This window comes from Oncorhynchus gorbuscha, unplaced genomic scaffold (genome assembly GCF_021184085.1).
Source record: "Oncorhynchus gorbuscha isolate QuinsamMale2020 ecotype Even-year unplaced genomic scaffold, OgorEven_v1.0 Un_scaffold_994, whole genome shotgun sequence".
NCBI lineage: Eukaryota > Metazoa > Chordata > Actinopteri > Salmoniformes > Salmonidae > Oncorhynchus > Oncorhynchus gorbuscha.
The window spans coordinates 113,851-129,251 of NW_025745914.1; the positions used below are offsets into that span (position 1 = coordinate 113,851).

The following is a 15,401-nucleotide window of genomic DNA, read 5'->3' on the forward strand; positions in this document are numbered from 1 at the left end:
GGCCTAGGTAGGCCTGGCTACAACAGGGTGCTGACAGACTGTACTGAGATACAAGGCCTAGGTAGGCCTGGCTACAACAGGCTGCTGACAGACTGAGATACAAGGCCTAGGTAGGCCTGGCTACAACAGGCTGCTGACAGACTGAGATACAAGGCCTAGGTAGGCCTGGCTACAACAGGCTGCTGACAGACTGAGATACAAGGCCTAGGTAGGCCTGGCTACAACAGACTGCTGACAGACTGTACTGAGATACAAGGCCTAGGTAGGCCTGGCTACAACAGGCTGCTGACAGACTGAGATACAAGGCCTAGGTAGGCCTGGCTACAACAGGCTGCTGACAGACTGAGAGATACAAGGCCTAGGTAGGCCTGGCTACAACAGGCTGCTGACAGACTGAGATACAAGGCCTAGGTAGGCCTGGCTACAACAGGCTGCTGACAGACTGAGATACAAGGCCTAGGTAGGCCTGGCTACAACAGACTGCTGACAGACTGTACTGAGATACAAGGCCTAGGTAGGCCTGGCTACAACAGGCTGCTGACAGACTGAGATACAAGGCCTAGGTAGGCCTGGCTACAACAGGGTGCTGACAGACTGTACTGAGATACAAGGCCTAGGTAGGCCTGGCTACAACAGGCTGCTGACAGACTGAGATACAAGGCCTGGTAGGCCTGGCTACAACAGGCTGCTGACAGACTGAGATACAAGGCCTAGGTAGGCCTGGCTACAACAGGCTGCTGACAGACTGAGATACAAGGCCTAGGTAGGCCTGGCTACAACAGACTGCTGACAGACTGTACTGAGATACAAGGCCTAGGTAGGCCTGGCTACAACAGGCTGCTGACAGACTGAGATACAAGGCCTAGGTAGGCCTGGCTACAACAGGCTGCTGACAGACTGTAGAGATACAAGGCCTAGGTAGGCCTGGCTACAACAGGCTGCTGACAGACTGAGATACAAGGCCTAGGTAGGCCTGGCTACAACAGGCTGCTGACAGACTGAGATACAAGGCCTAGGTAGGCCTGGCTACAACAGACTGCTGACAGACTGTACTGAGATACAAGGCCTAGGTAGGCCTGGCTACAACAGGCTGCTGACAGACTGAGATACAAGGCCTAGGTAGGCCTGGCTACAACAGACTGCTGACAGACTGAGATACAAGGCCTAGGTAGGCCTGGCTACAACAGGCTGCTGACAGACTGAGATACAAGGCCTAGGTAGGCCTGGCTACAACAGGCTGCTGACAGACTGAGATACAAGGCCTAGGTAGGCCTGGCTACAACAGGCTGCTGACAGACTGAGATACAAGGCCTGGTAGGCAGGGTGCTGACAGACTGTACTGAGATACAAGGCCTAGGTAGGCCTGGCTACAACAGGCTGCTGACAGACTGAGATACAAGGCCTAGGTAGGCCTGGCTACAACAGGCTGCTGACAGACTGAGATACAAGGCCTAGGTAGGCCTGGCTACAACAGGCTGCTGACAGACTGAGATACAAGGCCTAGGTAGGCCTGGCTACAACAGGCTGCTGACAGACTGAGATACAAGGCCTAGGTAGGCCTGGCTACAACAGGCTGCTGACAGACTGAGATACAAGGCCTAGGTAGGCCTGGCTACAACAGGCTGCTGACAGACTGTACTGAGATACAAGGCCTAGGTAGGCCTGGCTACAACAGGCTGCTGACAGACTGAGATACAAGGCCTAGGTAGGCCTGGCTACAACAGACTGCTGACAGACAGATTGTACTGAGATACTAGGAAGAGACAGGCCAGGCTACAACAGACTGCTGACAGACAGATTGTACTGAGATACTAGGAAGAGACAGGCCAGGCTACAACAGACTGCATTAGCTATAACATCACAACCTGGCATCTTTCCTCACAAGCCCCCCTCTGCCCGTCAGATGTTTATGCCATCTTGACAGCCTCAGGAGGAAACTATTGCCATTAAAAGGTTGGTTAGAAAATGTATAGCAGCATAATTTTATTCACAAGCTAAGATAGCTGCTAGCATTTAGCCACCCAGGAGCACAATGTAATTCACTAGCTAGATGTTAACTGCTAGCATTTAGCCACCCAGGAGCACAATGTCATTGTAAGTCGCTCTGGATAAGAGCGTCTGCTAAATGACTTAAATGTAATGTAAATGTACTAGCTAGATGTTAACTGCTAGCCTTTAGCCACCCAGGAGCACAATGTAATTTACTAGCTAGATGTTAACTGCTAGCCTTTAGCCACCCAGGAGCACATTGTCATTTACTAGCTAGATGTTAACTGCTAGCATTTAGCCACCCAGGAGCACAATGTCATTTACTAGCTAGATGTTAACTGCTAGCAATTAGCCACCCAGGAGTACAATGTAATTTACTAGCTAGATGTTAACTGCTAGCATTTAGCCACACAGGAGCACAATGTCATTTACTAGCTAGATGTTAACTGCTAGCATTTAGCAACCCAGGAGCACAATGTCATTTACTAGCTAGATGTTAACTGCTAGCATTTAGCCACACAGGAGCACAATGTCATTTACTAGCTAGATGTTAACTGCTAGCCTGAAACACAATGCCAATCACTAGCTAGCTGTAAGCATAGCAGCATGTAGCCACCCTGGGGAGCAGCTCTGGTTCCATGGATGCGGAGAGGTCGGGCAGGCAGAGGAAGAAGGGGAAACGTCAGAGGGCCGCCATGTTTAACAAGGCCCTTTGGCCGAAAGGAAAAGTGGGCTAACCGGTGGTAGTGGAGGGAGGAGGACACCACTTCCCAGAAATGACCAGGAGGATATACCAACAGCCGTACAGTCAGGCTGCATCGTCAATGGTCATGCCACAGCCCCCGCCCCTAGTTAGAGTCCATCTCATCCTGGGTCCCTGGTTGAGAGAGAGAAGCATTCCTTGTCATGTCACAGCCCCCGCCCCTAGCTAGAGTCCATCTCAACCTGGGTCCCTGGTTGAGAGAGAGAACCATTCCTGGCCATGTCACAGCCCCCGCCCCTAGCTAGAGTCCATCTCATCCTGGGTCCCTGGTTGAGAGAGAGAACCATTCCTGGCCATGTCACAGCCCCCGCCCCTAGCTAGAGTCCATCTCAACCTGGGTCCCTGGTTGAGAGAGAGAACCATTCCTGGTCATGTCACAGCCCCCGCCCCTAGCTAGAGTCCATCTCATCCTGGGTCCCTGGTTGAGAGAGAGAACCATTCCTGGTCATGTCACAGCCCCCGCCCCTAGCTAGAGTCCATCTCAACCTGGGTCCCTGGTTGAGAGAGAGAACCATTCCTGGTCATGTCACAGCCCCCGCCCCTAGCTAGAGTCCATCTCAACCTGGGTCCCTGGTTGAGAGAACCATTCCTGGACATGGCCTTGCATCGATATCAGGAGGGAAGCCGTTAGTGTCCTATGGTCCCTGGTTGAGAGAGAGAACCATTCCTGCATCTGTGACTCCTCACATCCTCTCTCGTCATCTCCTTCTCAACCAGTGGAGACCTTCCTCCTCAGTGAATTTCATATATATATTTTTTAAATAGTGAAACTAAAAAAGTTATCCTTTTAGATAAAACTATACTAAATATATTCACGTCACCAAATAATTGAACCACTGTAGGTTGTAGCAACCTCATGATGGGTACAGGGAAAATGAGACTATCGTGTGGTAGACTAAAAACCTATGGGATGTTGCATTGAACTGGGTGAATGGAATAGGACTGTCATCCAATATGCTGTAATAGAAATAAGGCCCTGCTCATAGAAAAATAGTAATAATCCTCCCTCGTCTTAAAACGGCACTGACCACCACTGTTCTCAACCCCACTACCTCTCTAATGGGAAGGAGGCGAGGAAATAGGACGTGAGGAAATATGAAATAGGACACAAGGAAATAGGACACAAGGAAATAGGAAATAGGATGCAAGGAAATAGGAAATATGACACAAGGAAATAGGAAATAGGATGCAAGGAACTAGGAAATAAGACACAAGGAAATAGGAAATAGGACACAAGGAAATAGGAAATAGGACACAAGGAAATAGGATACAAGGAAATAGGATGCAAGGATTGAAGGGAAGTTGATTTGAGATTTGAACCTTCCTCTCTAATGGGAAGGAGGTGAGGAAATAGGACGCAAGGAAATAGGACGCAAGGATTGAAAGGAAAGTTGATTTGAGAGATAGAGCCTTAGGTGAGCCAGCGGAGTAGTCTGCTATTGGGGTCTCTCCATAAAAATAGAATAACTAGAATGGGGGGGAATCCCATTCAAGTCAATGGGCCTGTGATAGGTGGACCGGCGGCCATATTGAGTGTACCCATAGAAGGAAGTCATTCTGTGTCTATGGTTCTCTCTGTCCTCAGGGACCAGTCCAGACGTCTCTATGGGAGGTGTCATTTATCACCAGCAGTCAATAAGGCAGTCAGTCAGTCAGTTCAGTCAGACAATAAGTCAGACAGGCAGTCATTTGCTCTATCTGACAGCCAGCCTAGCACCATGCTGCTCTGCATAAAGGCTATACTCCCCCAGGACTCCTTCCTTTCCAACACTGGCTGACTGGCTAGCTGGCTGACTGGCTGACTGGCTGACTGGCTGGCTGACTGACTGACTGACTGGCTGAGCGGGCTGACTGGCTGGCTGACTGACTGGTTGGCTGAGTGGCTGATTGACTGGTTGGCTGGCTGCCTGGCTGACTGACTGGCTGGCTGACTGCCTGGCTGGCTGACTGACTGTGTGCTCTGCGACATCCTAATACGCTAATACACCTCACTGCAAACATTCAGCTGCCAATACGCTGCTTAGCACAATCAGACAGGAGACAACCGACACTAGTCTACGTTCCAAATGGCACCCTATTCCCCCATAGGGCACTGGTCTAAAGTAGTGGACTACCGCATAGGGCCCAAGTTAAAAGTAGTGCACTACATAGGGAATAGGGTGTCATTTGAGAAGTAGACGAGATGTCAAGAGTCCTTAGGCTAACGGACATCTCTGGACTAACAAAGTCAGCGAGGAGGATCAGACTGAAAAGCAGTTAATGTAATGACTCTTGGTGTTAGGTGAGGTTATCAAATCACATTTTATTAATCCCATGTGCCAAATACAACAGGTGTAGGTAGACCTTACCGTGAAATAACCCACAATGCAGTTCTAATAAAATAAAGTGAAGAAAAGATTCACTAAATAAACGAACACAATAAAATAACAATAACGAAGCTATAAGGTGAATGCACCAATTTGTAAGTCGCTCTGGATAAGAGCGTCTGATAAATGACTTAAATGTTAAATGTAAATGATATATATATGGGTGTACCGGTACCGAGTCAATGTGGGGGGGTACAGGTTAGTCAAGGTAATTGGAGGTAATATGTACATTTGTATTTTAATTGAACCTTTATTTTAACTAGGCAAGTCAGTTAAAGAACAAATTCATATTTACAATGACGGCTTCCCAAAAGACAAAAAGGACTTCTGTGGGGACGGGGACCAACACTATAAATATAGGACATGACACACATCACAACAAGGGATACAACACAGCAACACATAAACACACATCACGACAAGGGATACAACACAGCAACACATAAACACACATCACGACAAGGGATACAACACAGCAACACATAAACACACATCACGACAAGAGATACAACACAACACACAAACACACATCACGACAAGAGAAACAACACAGCAACATGACACACATCACGACAAGAGATACAACACAGCAACACATAAACACACATCACGACAAGGGATACAACACAACACACAAACACACATCACGACAAGAGAAACAACACAGCAACATGACACACATCACGACAAGAGATACAACACTACAACACATAAACACACATCACGACAAGAGATACAACACAGCAACACATAAACACACATCACGACAAGAGACACAACACAGCAACACATAAACACACATCACGACAAGAGAAACAACACAGCAACATGACACACATCACGACAAGAGGTACAACACTACAACACATAAACACACATCACGACAAGAGATACAACACAGCAACACATAAACACACATCACGACAAGAGACACAACACAGCAACACATAAACACACATCACGACAAGAGAAACAACACAGCAACACATAAACACACATCACGACAAGAGAAACAACACAGCAACATGACAAGAAATACAACACAGCAACACATAAACACACATCACGACAAGAGAAACAACACAGCAACACATAAACACACATCACGACAAGAGATACAACACAGCAACACATAAACACACATCACAACAAGAGATACAACACAACACATAAACACACATCACAACAAGGGATACAACACAGCAACACATAAACACACATCACAACAAGGGATACAACACAGCAACACATAAACACACATCACGACAAGAGAAACAACACAGCAACACATAAACACACATCACGACAAGAGACACAACACAGCAACATGACACACATCACGACAAGGGATACAACACTACAACATGACACACATCACGACAAGGGATACAACACTACAACACAGCACTAAATAAAGACAGGCCTAAGACAACACAGCATGGTAGCAACACTACAAAAAGACAGGCCTAAGACAACAACAGCATGGCAGCAACACATGATAACACAGCATGGCAGCAACACATGACAACACAACATGGCAGCAACACATGACAACACAGCATGGCAGCAACACATGACAACACAGCATGGCAGCAACACAGCATGGCAGCAACACAGCATGGCAGCAACACATGACAACACACATCACACAAACTACTGCCTTGTCCCTGGTCTGACACGTACAGGAAACTACTGCCTTGTCCCTGGTATGTCACATACAGGAAACTACTGCCTTGTCCCTGGTCTGTCACATACAGGAAACTACTGCCTTGTCCCTGGTCTGACACATACAGGAAACTACTGCCTTGTCCCTGGTCTGTCACAGTCCCTGGTCTGACACATACAGGAAACTACTGCCTTGTCCCTGGTCTGATACATACAGGAAACTACTGCCTTGTCCCTGGTCTGTCACATACAGGAAACTACTGCCTTGTCCCTGGTCTGATACATACAGGAAACTGGTGGAAACTAGGAAACGTTCCCATTGGTTAAGAGATATTCTCTGGACGCCTTATAGCAACATGATCATCACCACAGTGGTCTTTCTAATATTAAGCCTTAGTGATAACATTATTCAACTGTTAAAAACCATTACACTGTTAGTACACACACACACACACACACACACACACACACACACACACACACACACACACACACACACACACACACACACACACACACACACACACACACACACACACACAACACACACACACAACTGTCATAAACTAACTGAAAAACATAATAGTCCATTTAAAACATTGACCATTTGCCCTGCATACAGACAGTAGTGAACAGTAGAGAGAAGGTACAGCTGAGTAGAGGTCATAAAACGGTCAGAACTAAATAAAACACATTCAACAAACAAGCTCTTTATAAAGTCCTATAGTTCTCCCTCCCTCCCTCCCTCTCCCTCCCTTTCTTTCTCCATCCCTCCCCCCTCCCTCCCTCCCTCCCTTTCTTTCTCCCTCCCTCCCCCCTCCCTCCCTCCCTCCCTCTCTTTTCTCCCTCCTCTTTCCTCTCTCTTTCTTTCTCCCTCCCTCCCTCTTTCTCCCTCCCTCTTTCTTTCTTTCTTTCTCCTCCCTCCCTCCCTCCCTCCCTCCCTCTTTCTTTCTTTCTTTCTCCCTCCCTCCCTCCCTCTTTCTTTCTCTCCCTCTTTCTTTCTTTCTTTCTCCCTCCCTCCCTCCCTCCCTCCCTCCCTCCCTTCTTTCTCTCTCTCCCTCTCCCTCCCTCCCTCCCTCCCCTCCCTCTTTCTTTCTCTCTCCCTCCCTTTCTTTCTCCCTCCCTCCCTCCCTCCCTCCCTCTCCCTCCCACTCTCTTCTTTCTTTCTTTCTCCCTCCCTCCCTCCCTCCCTCTTTTCTTTCTCTCTCTCTCCTCCCTCCCTCCTCCCTCCCCCTCCCTCTCTTTCTTTCTCCCTCCCCCACTCCCTCCCTCTTTCTTTCTTTCTTTCTCTCTCTCTTTCTCCCTCCCTCCCTCCCTCTCCCTCCCTCCCTCCCTCCCTCTCTCTTTCTTCTTTCTCCCTCCCTCCCTCCCTTCTTTCTCCCTCCCTCCCCCTCTCTCTCCCTCTTTCTTTTCTCCTCCCACTCTCTTTCTTTCTTTCTCCCTCCCTCCCTCCTCCCTCTCTTTCTTTCTTTCTTTCTTTCCTCCTCCCTCCCTCTTTCTTTCTCTCTTTCTCCCTCCCTCCCTCCCTCCCTCTTTCTTTCTTTCTTCCCTCCCTCCCTTCTCTTTCTTTCTCCTCCCTCCCTCCCTCCCTCCCTCTTTCTCTCTTTCTCCCTCCCTCCCTCCCTCCCTCTTTCTTTCTCTCTCTTTCTCCCTCCCTCCCTCCCTCCCTCTTTCTCTCTTTCTCCCTCCCTCCCTCCCTCCCTCTTTCTTTCTCTCTTTCTCCCTCCCTCCCTCCCTCTTTCTTTCTCCCCTCCCTCCCTCCCCTCCCCTCTCCCTCCCTCCCTCCCTCCCTTTCTCCCTCTCCCTCCCTCTCTTTCTTTCTCCCTCCCTCCTTTCTCCCTCCCTCCCTCTTTCTTTCTCCCTCCCTCCCTCTCTTTCTCCCTCCCTCCCTCTTTCTCCCTCCCTCCCTTCTTTCCCTCCCCCTCCCTCCTCCCTTTCTCCCTCCCTCCCTCTCTCCCTCCCTCTTGGTTTCACATCCCTGACTGTGGTTTCACATCCTCTTACCAACAGCAGAATGACTGATAGTTGTTCAGAGTAGTTCAAACTGTGTTGTAACTCAGGAAGTGTTTTATTATAATCTATAACTGTGAGGACAAAATGCATTCACATAAGAGACAACAGTTAGTTACTTTTACAAGTGTTCGTTGTGTTTTCACTTTGTGGATTATGTGTGTATTGTTTTGTATTACTAGGTATTACAGAACTGTTGGAGCTAGGATTTCGTTGCAACTCCAAATCTGTGTACACGACAAAATACACGTTGATTTGATTGCAGTCACAGAGTAGAAATCTTAAATATTTTCGAATGTATGATTGAAGAAAATCTCACTATTAAAATGACTATCAAATATGGATCTAACATGCTGTCGATCTTGGCCTATAGTCCACACGTTTCATAATCGTGAAGAGTATAAGCTAATATGACAATTCCGTGTCTTTTCGGTTCCGTTCAACTAAGATGAAACCACCACCCAGTTGTGTCCCTCCCCATCGACAGATTCACTCGTGAACTAGGCGGGGCCCGTATCTCACGCATATAGAACTAACTGCAGCTTTCACAGCATAAAAACGGTACAAAACTAATACGAAATAGATTACAAATGTTATCAAATTTGATAACCGCTTGAATAATTCCAGGCTTCCTGTTATGATAATCGATAAGGACCCAGTGTCCCAAAGAACGTGTAATTCTAGACAATCGAATAACTTTTCCATTTCCGTTGTAACTTCAACCCCGTCACGGGAAGGATATCGGTCAAAACGCTGTTCCTTTTTTGTTATCAACCGCGCGACCGAGAACAGTCGCTGGATACAAACTCTGCATTATGCATGACAAAAAAAAAATAAAATAAATACAATTGTCTGACAACATTATGAGTTGTATTGTTTCACTCTCTGCTCCGCCATATTCTAGGCATATGACCTGCGCTTCCGCAAACCGTGTGTTGTGCATCCCCAGAAACCGGTCTCCCGTTTTCATTTGCAATAATGGATCATTCTGTCTGGAAAAACCATGGCATCATGTGCCACTATTTCGCATTATCCCGAGCGGCCGAAAACGCCGCAAACATGGCACAGATAGTAACAAAATCTCAGCCAATAGAAATGTGTGTAGATAAGGTACTTACAGTTATCCTCCGGAGCTCCAATCTGTTAGCGCCTCTCGTCGCTCGGTCTGTCGCTTCTCTCTGGGCGAGGTTTTGCGTTTCCTCATGACGTTGCAGCCTCGTTTTGAGACGAGCACCGCTCGACTGTGCTCAGCTATTGCAGTAGCTGTAACATAGCCTAGTGTAGACATTTCGCAATACATTATTTCACACCAATAATATCTGACTGACAAAACAATACGCTTTATTATACAATGCACTACAGGAAGCCGACCCCCAGCATTTAGTGGAGGTTCCTCAAAGGAGGACCATCCTCCTCAGGGAATTTCATAAAACATTTAAATAGTGACAAATAAACAAAAGGTATATATTTTTTAGATAAAACTATAAATATATTCACTTCACCAAATAATTGATTAAATTAGTTAAATTAGCCTCAACAGCACTCTGTAGGAGAGCACAAGACGACAGCTAGCTTCCACCCTTCCATCTGGGTACATTGACTTCAATACAAAGCCTATATTTTTACATTTTAACAGTCACTCTTACGCAGAGCGACTTACAGTAGTGAGTACATACATGTTCATACTGGTCACCCGTTGTAATCAAACCCATAACCCTGGCTTTACAAGCACAATGCTCGACCAACTGAGCTACACAGGACCTGGGAGGCTCATGGTTCTCAACCCCCTTCCATTGACACAGTAAATTATAATTATGACAACTTCCAGTTATTTAATTTTTTAAAGCTTTATTTAACTAGGCTAGTTAAGAACAAATTCTTATTTTCAATGACAGCCAGTGGGTTAACTACCTGTTCAGGGGCAGAACAACAGATTTGTACCTTGTCAGCTTGGGGAGTTGAACTTGCAACCTTCCAGTTACTAGTCCAACGCTCTAACCACTAGGCTACCCTGCCGCCTCAGTTGAAGCTAGCTATATTGCGTTGTATTTTCTTTCACTTTGACTTTCACTTAGATAGCGAATTCAGCTTAATAGTTTAGCCTACTCAAACACCCTGCTCAAACAGAGGGATGCTATGTGAGCTACACAGGATCTAGGAGGCTATAACAGAGGGATGCTATGTTAGCTAGCTGGCTATAACAGAGGGATGCTATGTTAGCTAGCTGGCTATGACAATCCGACACTGGAACACTTCCAAGTCAAATTAAGCTTTTGGTTTTGTTAATTTATTGCTACTGCCGGTGTAACTGCTAAACTGCTTGCTGACGGTACACTGTACTGCACGATTGTAGCGGGTTTACCATCGAGTTAGTTCTAGTAGCTATGTTGACTATGACGTTAGCTAAAATTAATGGTGACAACGATGTAGGCTGTGTGTAGCGGGTAGCGGTTATGATATGAAGGTTTGGCTTGGAAAGGTTTTTTCGCCTGCTCACAGACAGCTGAATGTTGTGCACTGAAGTCCCCAAGTGAAGGGAAAAGGTGAGAGGAGGAGAGCGCATTGATGCGAGAAGGAATCATAGCTACAACGATCAAAGTGATCATGCTGTTTGTACGTGGCTGCTATGAAAGTGAACAGTTTTTCTTGTGATCAGGGGTGTATTTATTCAGCCGATTCGGTTGAAAACGTTCTTAAAACAGAACGAAACTGGGATAAACATAACTGAATTTGTCCAATAGAAACTCTCGTTTGCAACTGTTAGAAAAATGATTACACCCTCGATCAGCTAGATGCAGACAGGAGTGTGCAAGGCGGTATTGAATGTGTCACTGTCTGTCACAAATTTCTCTTGATCTGTGCACCTACCATGTAAACTGTCATTCATAGGCTAGGTTGTATGACGGGTATAGGGAAAATCTGAGTGTCACGTTGAAGCCTAAACCTATCGATGTTACATTGAGCTGGGTGAATGGAATATGAATGACAGTCATCCAATAGGCTGTAAAATAAAAAAATAAAAAATGATCGTCCTTCCTCAGCTTTAAAGGGCAGTGACTGCCAATGCTAGGATTATGGTCATGATCATTATAGGACCAATTAACAGCTGTCTATTCATTCCGTATAACATCCACCTGATGATTACTCATCATACAAAAAGGACCAATGAACAGCTACAGAGTAGAAGCATATAACATCCACACGATCATGTTTGTTACCTTCAAAGTCAACATCATTGTGACCCTGGTCATATTGTCTGGGGGTTTCTGGGTTTCTGTGAGCTCTGTGACTGTCCAGGACACCAAGTCACAATACAGTACAGAGTAGATGTGAGCTATGTGACTGTCCAGGACACCAAGTCACAATACAGTACAGAGTAGATGTGAGCTCTGTGACTGTCCAGGACACCAAGTCACAATACAGTACAGGGTAGATGTGAGCTCTGTGACTGTCCAGGACACCAAGTCACAATACAGTACAGAGTAGATGTGAGCTCTGTGACTGTCCAGGACACCAAGTCACTGTCCAGGACACCAAGTCATACAGTACAGAGTAGATGTGAGCTCTGTGACTGTCCAGGACACCAAGTCACAATACAGTACAGGTAGATGTGAGCTCTGTGACTGTCCAGGACACCAAGTCACAATACAGTACAGAGTAGATGTGAGCTCTGTGACTGTCCAGGACACACAATACAGTACAGGGTAGATGAGCTCTGTGACTGTCCAGGACAGTCACAGGGTAGATGTGAGCTCTGTGACTGTCCAGGGCACCAAGTCACAATACAGTACAGGGTAGATGTGAGCTCTGTGACTGTCCAGGACACCAAGTCACAATACTGTACAGAGTAGATGTGAGCCCTGTGACTGTCCAGGACACCAAGTCACAATACAGTACAGAGTAGATGTGAGCTCTGTCACTGTCCAGGACACCAAGTCACAATAGAGTACAGAGTAGATGTGAGCTCTGTGACTGTCCAGGACACCAAGTCACAATACAGTACAGAGTAGATGTGAGCTCTGTGACTGTCCAGGACACCAAGTCACAATACAGTACAGGGTAGATGTGAGCTCTGTGACTGTCCAGGCACCAAGTCACAATACAGAGTACAGAGCAGATAGATACTAGAGTACAGAGTAGATCGAGCCTACTAGGAGTCACAGACAGAGGTAGATAGATACTAGAGTACAGAGTACAGATGGATACTAGAGTACAGAGTAGATAGATACTAGAGTACAGAGTAGATAGATACTAGAGTACAGAGTAGATAGATACTAGAGTACAGAGTAGATGGATACTAGAGTAGAGTAGGTGGATACTATAGTACAGAGTAGATAGATACTAGAGTACAGAGTAGATGGATACTGTAGTAGAGTAGATGGATACTATAGTACAGAGTAGATAGATACTAGAGTACAGAGTAGATAGATACTAGAGTACAGAGTAGATGGATACTGTAGTAGAGTAGGTGGATACTAGAGTACAGAGTAGATAGATACTAGAGTACAGAGTAGATGGATACTAGAGTACAGAGTAGATAGATACTAGAGTACAGAGTAGATAGATACTAGAGTACAGAGTAGATGGATACTATAGTAGAGTAGATGGATACTAGAGTACAGAGTAGATGGATACTAGAGTAGAGTAGATAGATACTAGATACTAGAGTACTGAGTAGATGGTGGATACTAGAGTACAGAGTAGATAGATACTAGAGTACAGAGTAGATAGATACTAGAGTACAGAGTAGATGGATACTATAGTAGAGTAGATGGATACTAGAGTACAGAGTAGATGGATACTATAGTAGAGTAGATGGATACTATAGTAGAGTAGATGGATACTATAGTAGAGTAGATGGATACTATAGTAGATAGATGATACTAGAGTACAGAGTAGATGGATACTAGAGTACAGAGTAGATAGATACTAGAGTACAGAGTAGATAGATACTAGAGTACAGAGTAGATGGATACTGTAGTAGAGTAGGTGGATACTATAGTACAGAGTAGATAGATACTAGAGTACAGAGTAGATAGATACTATAGTAGAGTAGATGGATACTATAGTAGAGTAGATGGATACTATAGTACAGAGTAGATAGATACTAGAGTACAGAGTAGATGGATACTAGAGTAGGGCAGATCTGGACTAATAGGGAGGTGGTGTTGTGAGGAGGGGGAGGTTGGGGAGGTTGGGGTGAGGAGAGGGATGGGGTGAGGAGGAGGGGGATGGGGTGAGGAGAGGGGGATGGGGTGAGGAGGAGGGGGTTGGGGTGAGGAGAGGGGGATGGGGTGTGGAGGGGGGGGATGGGGTGGAGGGGGATGGGGTGAGGAGAGGGGGATGGGGTGTGGAGGGGGGGATTGGGTTGGGTTAAACAGCTGTTATCTATATCCTTCTGAAGTGTCCCAGTAATTTGCCATGTGAAGTGACTATCGCTGCAGAGAAGCTGACCCTGTTGGCTACAGCGACAAACCACCACATGAACCGCCCCATCAAAGCAAAACCATAAGTGTAGTTTTAGACAAATTCACTTATCACGCTAGATTTATCGCGGGTTCACACACTAACATGCCCAGTGTTTTCCTCCTCCCCCCATTTGGAACAGCCGAGTGTGTAACAGGGCAGGTGTCACAGTCACGCCATGAAGAAGACGATCGTCACTGGTGTGGTCGTCAGGGCGGTCGCGTCTCCAGAGGGACGGAGGCCACATCACGACTCCTCCCAAATGGCATTCTATTCCCCTATGTAGTGCACTAGTTTATATGGCACCCTATTCACGACTCCCTCCCACATGGCATTCTATTCCCTATGTAGTGCACTAGTTTATATGGCACCCTATTCACGACTCCTCCCACATGGCATTCTATTCCCTATGTAGTGCACTAGTTTATATGGCACCCTATTCACGACTCCCTCCCACATGGCATTCTATTCCCTATGTAGTGCACTAGTTTATATGGCACCCTATTCACGACTCCTCCCACATGGCATTCTATTCCCTATGTAGTGCACTAGTTTATATGGCACCCTATTCACGACTCCCTCCCACATGGCATTCTATTCCCTATGTAGTGCACTAGTTTATATGGCACCCTATTCACGACCTCCCTCCCACATGGCATTCTATTCCCTATGTAGTGCACTAGTTTATATGGCACCCTATTCACGACTCCCTCCCACATGGCATTCTATTCCCTATGTAGTGCACTAGTTTATATGGCACCCTATTCCCTATGTAGTGCACTAGTTTATATGGCACCCTATTCACGACTCCCTCCCACATGGCATTCTATTCCCTATGTAGTGCACTACTTTATATGGCACCCTATTCCCTATGTAGGCCACTACTTTATATGTCACACTATTCCCTATGTAGGCCACTACTTTATATGTCACACTATTCCCTATGTAGTGCACTACTTTATATGTCACACTATTCCCTATGTAGTGCACTACTTTATATGTCACACTATTCCCTATGTAGGCCACTACTTTATATGGCACCCTATTCCCTATGTAGGCCACTACTTTATATGGCACCCTATTCCCTATGTAGGCCACTACTTTATATGGAACCCTATTCCCTATGTCGGCCACTACTTTAT

At 46.2% G+C, this 15,401-nt stretch overlaps 1 protein-coding gene across 1 annotated transcript in view; it reads right to left on the reverse strand.

Moving 5' to 3' along the window:
- Positions 1-10,037, reverse strand: part of LOC124020931 (ras-related protein Rap-1b-like) — a 117,621-nt gene extending 107,584 nt beyond the window's left edge. Inside the window, exon 1 of the mRNA XM_046336242.1 lies at positions 9,912-10,037. The gene's annotated coding sequence lies outside the window, so the exon portion shown is untranslated. The remainder of the gene's footprint in view (positions 1-9,911) is intronic.
- Positions 10,038-15,401: the final 5,364 nt, after the last annotated feature.